The sequence below is a fragment of the Callorhinus ursinus genome, unplaced genomic scaffold (assembly GCF_003265705.2).
Source record: "Callorhinus ursinus isolate GAN/ISIS: 27379988/994484 unplaced genomic scaffold, GSC_fseal_2.0 scaffold2, whole genome shotgun sequence".
Classification (NCBI taxonomy): domain Eukaryota; kingdom Metazoa; phylum Chordata; class Mammalia; order Carnivora; family Otariidae; genus Callorhinus; species Callorhinus ursinus.
The window spans coordinates 90,515,082-90,524,920 of record NW_027397064.1 but is presented as its reverse complement, the minus strand read 5'-3'; the positions used below and the strand labels follow the sequence as shown (position 1 = coordinate 90,524,920).

The window sequence follows — 9,839 nt, the reverse complement described above, 5'->3', positions numbered from 1 at the left end:
AGGGAGTGAGAGAGAGAAGCAGATACCCCACTGAGCAGGGAGTCTGATGCGGGGCTTGATCCCAGGACCCTGAGATCATGACCTGAGCTGAAGGCAGACGCTTAACCAAATGAGCCACCCAGGTGCCCGTCACTTTTTTTTTCCTTATGTAGCAAAAGATTTTAAAATGCTGTTGCCTTTTGCTTCACCAGTTCTACACCTAGGAATTAATCCCAAGGAAACAGATGTTGATGACTGTATTGTATTATTACAGAGGAAAATCATGCACACCCTACTGTTCATGCCCTTTGGTAGGGAGTGGCTGAGTGGGTTGTGGTTCATATACATGATGGAATACAGCAAGGCCACTGAAAGGATCATGCAGAAGTACAATCACAGGCATGGAAAAATGTTCTTGATCTAGTTGAGTGAAAAAAAATTGGACAATGTATATATATATAGTCTAGTTCCATTTTTGAATATCTGAGGATAGATTTGTGTGTATATTTGTATATATACACATCTGTGTGTCTGTATATTTGTGCATATGCCCATTAACAATGGCTATCTCTGGGACGTGGGATGGGACTGCTAACAAATCCAGCTGGTCCCTTAGCCTTATTGAGACATTAGGAGACTGCTTGGCATTGGTCCACTTAGGCTTTCTGACTTCACTCACCATCCTTGTGTTAGGTCCCTTCTTCCTGATTTTTTTGGACCTGGCCTGTCTGGCTGTGGGCTCTGTTCTCAACTGCTCTGTGTTCCTGATTATTCCACTTCTGCCCTCCCCACCCCCTGCCCCTGCTCCCCACCAGTCCTGAGCCCCTCACACCACTGGGGTTTGATTCTTTACTAGTCCATGAGCACTGTAGTTATTCTTTGCCAAGCCTGGTGCCTTTTGGACTTGACTTCTTTGCCCCTCTCCTGGCTCCCTCCGCTGTATGTATGCCCATTTAGTCAGCTTGCTGTTGTGGTTTCTTAGCCACCTGCAGCGAGGCCATGCCATCTGTTTGGCTTTTGCTCATCTGCAATGTGTTTCTTCCATCTCCCATACGATCTCCACCACCCCCATGCCTTTGACTGCCCACATGGTGGGACCTGTCACTCATTCCTGGAGAATGTCCAGGACACTGGGGTTGAGTGGTGGTGAGTTCACTTTCCATGTGGGAGGACTGGCTGAGATCCAGACTTTGCTGATGACCCTGTCCTGCCATTCTCTATTAAGCATGACTTGTGCCTGGGATGGATGACATTGTCTTTCCACGGAGAATTGGGCTTAAAATGGTGTCACTGATGGGTAGAACAAGGGGAATCGGCGGGCCAGGGCGGGGGGAGTTCTAGAAAGTGGGAATGATGCAGTGATATACTTCAAAAGCATTACCCAAACTCTTTCTTTCTCTGTTAGGATCTCTATTCTTTGTTCAGCTAGTCCTGAGACATCATTGGAAGGAAGGTGCCAGAACCACAGATATTCTTAGGCAGATGAAACTGAGTTTAAGTACTGGTTCTATGATTGATTATATGATAATCTTGGGCAAGTTCTAACCCCCCCCCTTTTTTTTTTTACAGTATTTTACTAGTTTTTATTTAGGAAATGGAGGTTTCACTTTATCCCAATAGTTTCTTCAGGGGTAGACTTTGTTTTTATTTCAATGAGTTCTTCTACTCGAGCCAGAACCCTTTCAATCAAATCAAATGTGAAAAGAGCTGAATGTAGGACCTTAAGCTGCATTTTAGGAGGCATATTAGGGATCTCTTCTCCACCTACAGTTACAGAACAAAGATCTTTAGACTTCTGGACTTCGTGGCTATTTTCTTTGCTATTTTTAATTTCTGCTTCATAATGTGCTTTTGACATATTAAGTCCTGTATGGAGTGGCTTTAAGAAATTATTCTCAATCTTTCTAAGTTCTGTCCATAGTCCAGTTTGATTGTCTTTCTCATTAACTTTGATAACCAAATATCTCAATAAATTTAATGAAGCCATTATCCTATCTGAGTTTTGGAGTAAATCTGTTTCAGCACCCTCTGGGAGAAAGAGTACCAAATCTAGAAGTGAGATCAGCTGTGGGCCTGTAAACCATTTGTTATGTGTTCTCTTTGATGACACATCAATTTGATTTTTGATATTCTGAGTAATGAAAGCCTCCACACCTGAATGATTACTTGTATTCAATAAGCACCTAAATAACGTATATTTGCCTTGTGAATCCAACTTGTTAATATACAGTTGAAGCATAGCTAAACTCTTTTTCCTCAATGTCTCAATGGGGCAAAGTGTTATTACTTTGACTAAGCCCTGAGCTACAGTAAGAAAGCTCTTGATTTCTAAGTACTGGTGAAGTAGACTGTTGTCTTCTATTCTCAACAAACCATTCTCCAACAGATCCACTCCTTTGGAGAAAACAGACTCTTCTGTGCTTTGCAAAAAGACTTCAATATGCCCCATATTAAATTGCAAAAGGTACGATGGGCTTAAGACCATTGGAAGCTGATCAATACTGATGCCCTGTACAAATACCAGATAGGCCAGAGAAGCCATAGAGTCTGCTGTTTGTCTTCTTCTTCCTCAAATTCAAGATAGTCCCAAGTCCTCTTTTTCCTTCCATGATTAAAAATCATTTTGGGGAAAGGATGTCCAATTGCTGATAAAAAGCCTATTATTTCAGATGCAAATCATCTTAAGGGATCATTTCCAGCTTCTTTGGACTGCTCAAAGAATTGTGCTGTCAGCAAAGGGCATTTCAAGCTTTTGAAACAAAATTTCAGTAATTCATCCTTTAACTTTTCATTTTCGTCTTCCAGTGAGTTTTCTTTGTCATTAATGACTTCTTCCACAAAAGGCTTAGTGAACCCTGTTAAGGCCTTGCAACACTGACAAAGGCCATAGTCATCTGTTTGTCTTTGTTCTTCTGAGTATGGAACGGGAAGGAGAGAGAGCTGACTCCAAAGAGTGGACAATGCCAATCCCACCGAATATGCCTTGTTGTTACGAAGTTTCTGAATCAGTGTTTGTAATGGCTGAAGTAAAAGAAGGATAATTTGGGATATCTGTTTTCCAGAGGGCTCTTCAATCAGTTCAAGCAAACCCAACAATAATTCCTTTGGATTACGTAACTTTACCAATAAATCAAGCATCAGATAATAATATTTTCTTTTCTCATATTCCTTATTTCACAAAAGACATTGAACAACAGGACCAACAAGATTCCAGCCCATATTCTTGATAATGACCTTATTCTTTTCATTTTGAATAATTTCTAATAGCTGCTCTATATGCCCTTCATCTATGCATCTTTGGCCTGCTAACTGAAATAGGCCAAAATCTTCTTCTTTAAAGTACTGTTCTTCTAGGATTTGACATCTCATTATTATGGACTGAAGCTCTTCCACAGCCATTCCTCGTTATTTTTCCTGGTTTTGATGCCGCCGGGCCTCTCGCCGTTCTCGGCGCCCCCCTCCACCTCCTCCGGCCACCAGTTCTAACCCTTTTTGACTTTCACTTTTTCTCACCTGCTAAAAGTAAGCTTAGTAATAGTAATAATGATGCTAATAGTTACTTATGTGTATTTACGAGAAGCCAACTACTATGCTAAACCCTTTAATTTAATCCACCTAACAACAGTATGGTAGGTACCATTCATTTCCCCTTTTATAGGTTAGGAAGGAAAGTTTTAAAGAGGTTAGGTATCTAAGTTCCGACAACTTGTAAGGCATGGAGCCAGCATTTGAACCCGCCTCTCCTCTGAACCAGTGTAGGCAAAGTACCTCATTCATTGCCAGCACATACTAAGTGCTCCCAATGCCCCCTCCTGGGGCATCCTGAGTTGACAGGAGGTCAGGCTTTAGAATCAGGGGTTCTTTTTATGGATATCCCAGGACTTTGCAATTAAAACCCAGAAGGGGGCCAACTGCAGCTGTCTGTCTCATACCTGAGGCTCTGGCTGAATCTTCCATTCCCTATATGACATTGAGCAATGAAATTCCAGTTTATGATCTCCCATTCTCTTTATGGAGCCTCTGTTCCTGTGTCTCATCAATCATTGTCACTTTGAATTTTTGCAGTGTCTTACAAAATCAACCTATGTTGATCTTTCCACTGGTTTAAGTCTCCCGCAGTGAAGATCTATGGCTATCTTCTCTCCTGAAATAGGCATTCTACTGTGTAGAATCTCCAACAACAAACCTCAACAATGACAATGAGGACAATAGCAATTACATCAGCCACCGCCATGATTAATGTTACCCCAGGTGCCACCATTGTTTGGTGCACTAAATGCTGAGCTCAGGGGTCTCAAACTCAGATTCCTGCCCGGCCAGGCAGGAGCTTAATTAAGGACGGTAGGCCACATGGATGGCAGTGAACCTAAAGCCCGTGGCCTCACCAGAGAGAAGACTGCTACTTAGCTGTGGTCGAATGTTGCCATGCTGGACTATAGGCTCATTTCTGTCAGATCTTCGCATTTCTCAAGAGACGTAGTAAATATGGATTTTTATGTGCAATTTGCCCATGTAAAAATGTTGGCAAATAATTCACATTATTATTATCTGACCCAGCCCTGTTAGGATATAGAGTGAGCACCATACGATACTAACGGTATAAGCCATGATCATGGGAAAGTGGGTATCATTAAATGCTTATGTATCACAGGTTTCTAGAGAAACATTGTGAGGCCATTGCCACTTTAAAAGGCCTCCTGGGCGCCTGGGTGGCTCAGATGGTTAAGCGTCTGCCTTTAGCTCAGGTCATGATCCCAGGGTCCTGGGATCGAGTCCCGCATCGGGCTCCCTGCTCCTTGGGAGCCTGCTTCTGCCTCTGCTTCTCTCTCTCTCATGAATAAATAAATAAAATAAATAAATAAAAGGCCTCCCGCACCTCCAAAGGGATGGTTCGCCAGTGTGACTGTACTGATTGCGGTGGGTTTCCATGTCAATTTCAGGCTCACATCCTGGTGTCTTCATTTTTGTGTTTTGGGCTTTAACATTTTTTGTGCTCTCTTTTGGCTGGATCTCCTGCCAACTAAGCACAGTTGTGTTGCTGCAAAACCTCTGCCAGAGACGAGGTTTTCCCCAGGTAGGCTCCATGAGCGCCCAGAACCTCACTCAGCTTTTGGTCCCTGTGCTACTCCTGCCTACAAGACCAGCTTTGCCATCTGCCCCACTGAGAATCTTTGAGGTGGAAGTCTGTGTGTGGATTCTAGCCATGTAACGTGGTTTCATGTATCCACCCTGGCAGAAGGACTCAGAGGACCCTGAACAAAGATCTTGCCTAGTGCTTCTGGTCCCCAGCCTGGCCTTCCTGGTCCTCTCTAGAAGCAGGCTGGTGCCATGGCTACCGTGATCGTCATCATTCACTTAGCCAAGGATTTCGGAACAGCTGGTTCAGGATGGAACTGTGCATGAAGATTCCTGATGTGTCTTTTTCCTCACGGGGGTACAGAGATGAACACAGTGGCAACCCTGACATTACAGCCTATGGTGGTGGACTTGGTCAAGAGAGGAGACAAGGTTATATTTTGATAGGAGAGAAGTCCTGTCAGAAATCTGTGGGGTCCAGGGTGGTCTGTGCTCTCATTTACTGATGGGTTGGGATAGGTGGTTAGCGTCAAAATTGTGAATAATCAGAGGGTCTTCTGTCATTTTTTTATGTCAACCTAAAGGGCCCCGGGCCAGGCCAACTTGAAAATTCTTTGGTCCATTAGAGTTGATTACATGATCTTGGTTAATTTTCTGGCAGATGAAACCTATGGATTGAAGGGTTCTGTTTGAAGAGCACTTACAGCTTCTCGAGATTTTCATTATTTTGCATTGTGTCTGGATCTCTTACAAGTACTGACCAGCACTGAAGTTAGCAAAGCAGAAACATATTAGTTCATATTCGTGGAACTCACATTTTCCGGGAAAAGATAAAACCACTGAAGCATATTGTTTTTAAATCTGAGGACTTCCAACAAATGAACCCCTTCTTCCTGGCAGAGCTTCGGGGGTCCCTCAAAGCTGCTGGCCATGGCCCTATGGCACAAGTTGCTGAGCAGTACTTCCTGCCTTTTCTGGGCTCAGCAGATGCAGCATCCTATGCCTGCATGTGGTCTACACCCCTGGACTGCTTCCCCACTGATCATGCCTTGCCTCTGAGACCTCGAAACGATGGCAGGGAGAGCACTGTGGCCTTGCAGAGCCTTCAGCCCACAGCCGACAGTTTTCATTTTGACAAGTTAAATAGTCTTCTTGATGTATTTGTGATTCACTGCAAGGCATTAGCGCAAGCTTGTGTGGAACAGAAAGTTTACAACATTGATTTATTGAAATGAGGTCAGAGAAATGCTGGGCCCTCTGATGAGTGGGTGTCTTTAGGGCCAGAAAAATTGCTGATCCTGGGCTCAGGAGGTGAAGGGTACTGAACTATGTTGAGTGGGACCTGGGCTTTCTGCCTTTTTTTTTTTTTGCAAAGGTTATCAGTGGTAGCCCACACACTCCTTCAATGCAACTACAGTCATTCATTCCTCAAACATGTATTGCATACCTACTATGTGCCAGGGACTTTTCTAGATGCTGGGGATCTAGCAATGAATTAAAAGCATCGTCTCTGTTCTCATGGATCTTTCATTGTAGTTTTGGAAGGCAATAAGCATATAAGCAAATATTGTCACATGATATATGCTATAAAGAATAACAGGCTAATGGGATAGAGAAAGATGGTGGGAGGCTGTTTTCTGAGAGCTGGTTGGTGAAGGGCGCTCTAAGGGGGTGACATTTAAGCTGAGACCTGAACCGTGAGGATGAGGCAGCCACGTGGAGATGAAGGGAAAGAGCACCTGGAGCAGAGGGAGCAGCGAGGACGCACACTCTGAAAAGACAACGTGCTTGCCATGTTTGAAGGAAGAAAAAGGACCCATGCACCTGGAGCCTCGTGAGCAAAGGAGGGAGTGGGAGGGAAACGGGATCAGGATGCGTACGGTTCAGGGTGGGGCCTTATGGGCAAGAGAAGTAATTTAGATTTCATTCTAATTGCCTCTTTCAATCAGCAGGAAGGAAGGTTCTACATTTAGAGAAGCAAAGCTAATTGTAGGCGTATGGATGGAACCAGACCAGATGGAACTATTGTTAGTCACGAGTCAAGAGTCTAGACTGAGGCCCGTCTACCCCAAAGTGTGTGCCTTTTTGATCTTGTTCTGCCTCCTTTTCTATTTCATACTGAAGAGAGAGGCAGTGTGTTATAGAGGATATGGTTCGGGAACTCACCTACCTCCTCTAACTGCGGTTATGTAATGCTCTGCGGCTCAGGGTCCTCATCATGGAGAGGCCTCAGGTGAGCACACAGGACTCAGCTAGGGAAAAGGTTTTTACAGCCCAGGGGTAGGGGCCTGAGAGATTTAATCAAAATAGTTGAAGTGCATTTTATGAGGAATAGTAGGTATTACCCATTTTAATTGAGAACAGAAGACAACAAATTTCTTGTAAGTGGAAGTTCTTTTTTTTTTTAAATATTTAATTTATTTATTTGACAGAGAGAGGGAGAGAGAGGGAGAACAAGCAGGGGGAAATAGCAGAGGGAGCAGGAGAAGCAGACTCTCTGCTGTGCAGGGAGCCCGATGTGGGGCTCCATCCCAGAACTCTAGGATCATGACCTGAGCCGGAGGCAGACATTTAACCAACTGAGCCACCCAGGCGTCCTGGAAGTGGAAGTTCTTAAATCTCTAAGGGATCCATGAAGGCAATAGTGGGGACTACAAGCTGTTTTCCACATTTGAAAATCTCCAGTGCCTCATGGAACCACTTTGACAGATTCTGTTTGGTAGAATCTATCTACTAAAGCTGAATACACACATATCTAGCAATTCCTCTACTATGTCCGGGCACTCGATACAGAGATACTTACATGTATTCCACAAAAGACAGGTGCCAGAATGTTCAAAGTAGTACTATTGGTGGTAGCCAATACCTGGAAATTACCCAAATGCCCACCTATAGTAGAACTGATAAGTTGCTACATGCTACAATGTATTGTATTTATTGTATATAATAGAATATGCACTATGCCTGAGAATGATCTTTAACTGTGTGTAGCATGGATTGTAGCTAATGTTGACAGAAAGCAGCTAGAGACAAAGAACACATATTGTAAAAACCATTGACCTAAAGTCCAAAGATAGAGAAACTACTCTATATTACTCAAGTCAGAATGGTGGTTATCCTTAAGGGTGGCGGTGATGCACTGTGACTGGAGGGGGAGGTTGAAGGTGCTGATAATCAACGGTACTGATGGTGTTTTGTTTCCTAATCTGGATTCTGGTTATGTGGGTGTTTTCAGTTTGTGAAGATAAATTGAGTAATATATTTTTGATACATGTGCTTTTCTACATCATATTATACTTATATTCAAATTTTAAAAAATGTTTAATGGAAAGTATATGATAGCCATTTCAGCTTTTTATTGCATGCTCAGTTAAATATGACTTTTCATAACATGAGAGAGGAAATTAATTGTTGCTGGAAAAAATTGTTCGGAAGGCAATAATTTTTTTAAATGTGGGCCCAATCCTGGAGAAAAATATAATGAACAGTTTCCTGGGGGACCACTTGTGAAAGCCTTCAGAGCCAGTGGCCTTATTTTTAAATGTATTTTATTTTAAATTGAGTAACACAATTCAGAAAAATAATCCTCTGGGCTCTACCCTTTTCATTTTTAGTTGAAGTAGAGTTGATGCACGATGTTACATTAGTTTCAGGTGTACAACACAGTGATTTGACAAGTCTATCCATCGCAGGTTCAACTTTTAAAATAAACTGTCTCACTGGTGGTATGTGCGTTACCAAGGGAGTCCACGGAAAGTTTGTGGCACAGCCATACAAATGTTACAAGAGAATGTTGTCATTCCAAAATGACTTCATTTCAGACTTGCAAGACACAGGCAGGTGGGTTAATGGTCTTTTCCTGCTGGCATTTTTAGACTGGCTTGTTATGAGTTTCGTGTTTGGTGAGAGTGAGGTGAGGGTCCTAAGTTCCTCTGGACGCCTCCACTTTGCTCCATCAGAGAGCAGTAGGTGGCCAGCCATCTTGACCAGTGCTCTGATGCCACCTCCTGGTCACTCATAAACAAGGAGGACCTCAGGAAACCGGAGGGATCCTACGCTGATGGAGAGTGGGATTGTCATGGGGATTGAGGAGACAAAGGGCTCATGTTTGGGATTTACTGCTCCTCTTGGCAACTGGGCAGCCTTCCGCCATCTGCCAGCCACTCCTTGCCGCCATCTGCCAGCCAGCCAGCCAATCCAGCTTCCTGCCTGTTGTGTCACTCAGTGGGGGGAGTCAGGCTGTCCATGTAACTGATCCGATCCATCCTGGTTTTGCAAAGACAGATTTTCTTGTTTTTGCCAGAGTGGGGTTTGCTGCAGGTGGGGGTGGGGAAGTGAGAAACTGCCACCACTATTACCTTCATTGAAGTAATTCTAGGACAATGGTGACGATTTTAATTTGATGCCTGGAACTGAAGAGAGCTGACTCTGCCAGTGATGCCACTGCCCAGCCATTCTTGTCTTTCATCTGAGCGTCTACTCCTCTGCCTCCCGACTCAGGGGCAGGACTCAGATTTACCCCTGGATTAATCGGAGCCAAATTTAGGAGTCTAGTTCTTCTTGCTAATGATTGGTTTAGGAAGGGGAATTTATCCCAAATTTAGCCAAAGAGAAGAGAGGAGAAATATATTGGGAGATATCTGGTAAATGTTTTCTCACAGCAAAGAGTGGCTCTGTTGTTGTGTCCTGATGTACTCATCCTTGAAATGGTTGCAGCCATGTTGTGACCGTGCGGATAGAGGCTTACAGATAAGTTGGCATGGGTTTAGGTTGCTGGTGGTGGT

General features: G+C 43.6%; 1 pseudogene; it reads right to left on the bottom strand.

Moving 5' to 3' along the window:
• Nucleotides 1–1,551: 1,551 nt before the first annotated feature.
• LOC112811120 (glomulin pseudogene) lies at nucleotides 1,552–3,445 on the bottom strand (annotated as a pseudogene).
• Between the last annotated feature and the right edge of the window lie 6,394 nt (nucleotides 3,446–9,839).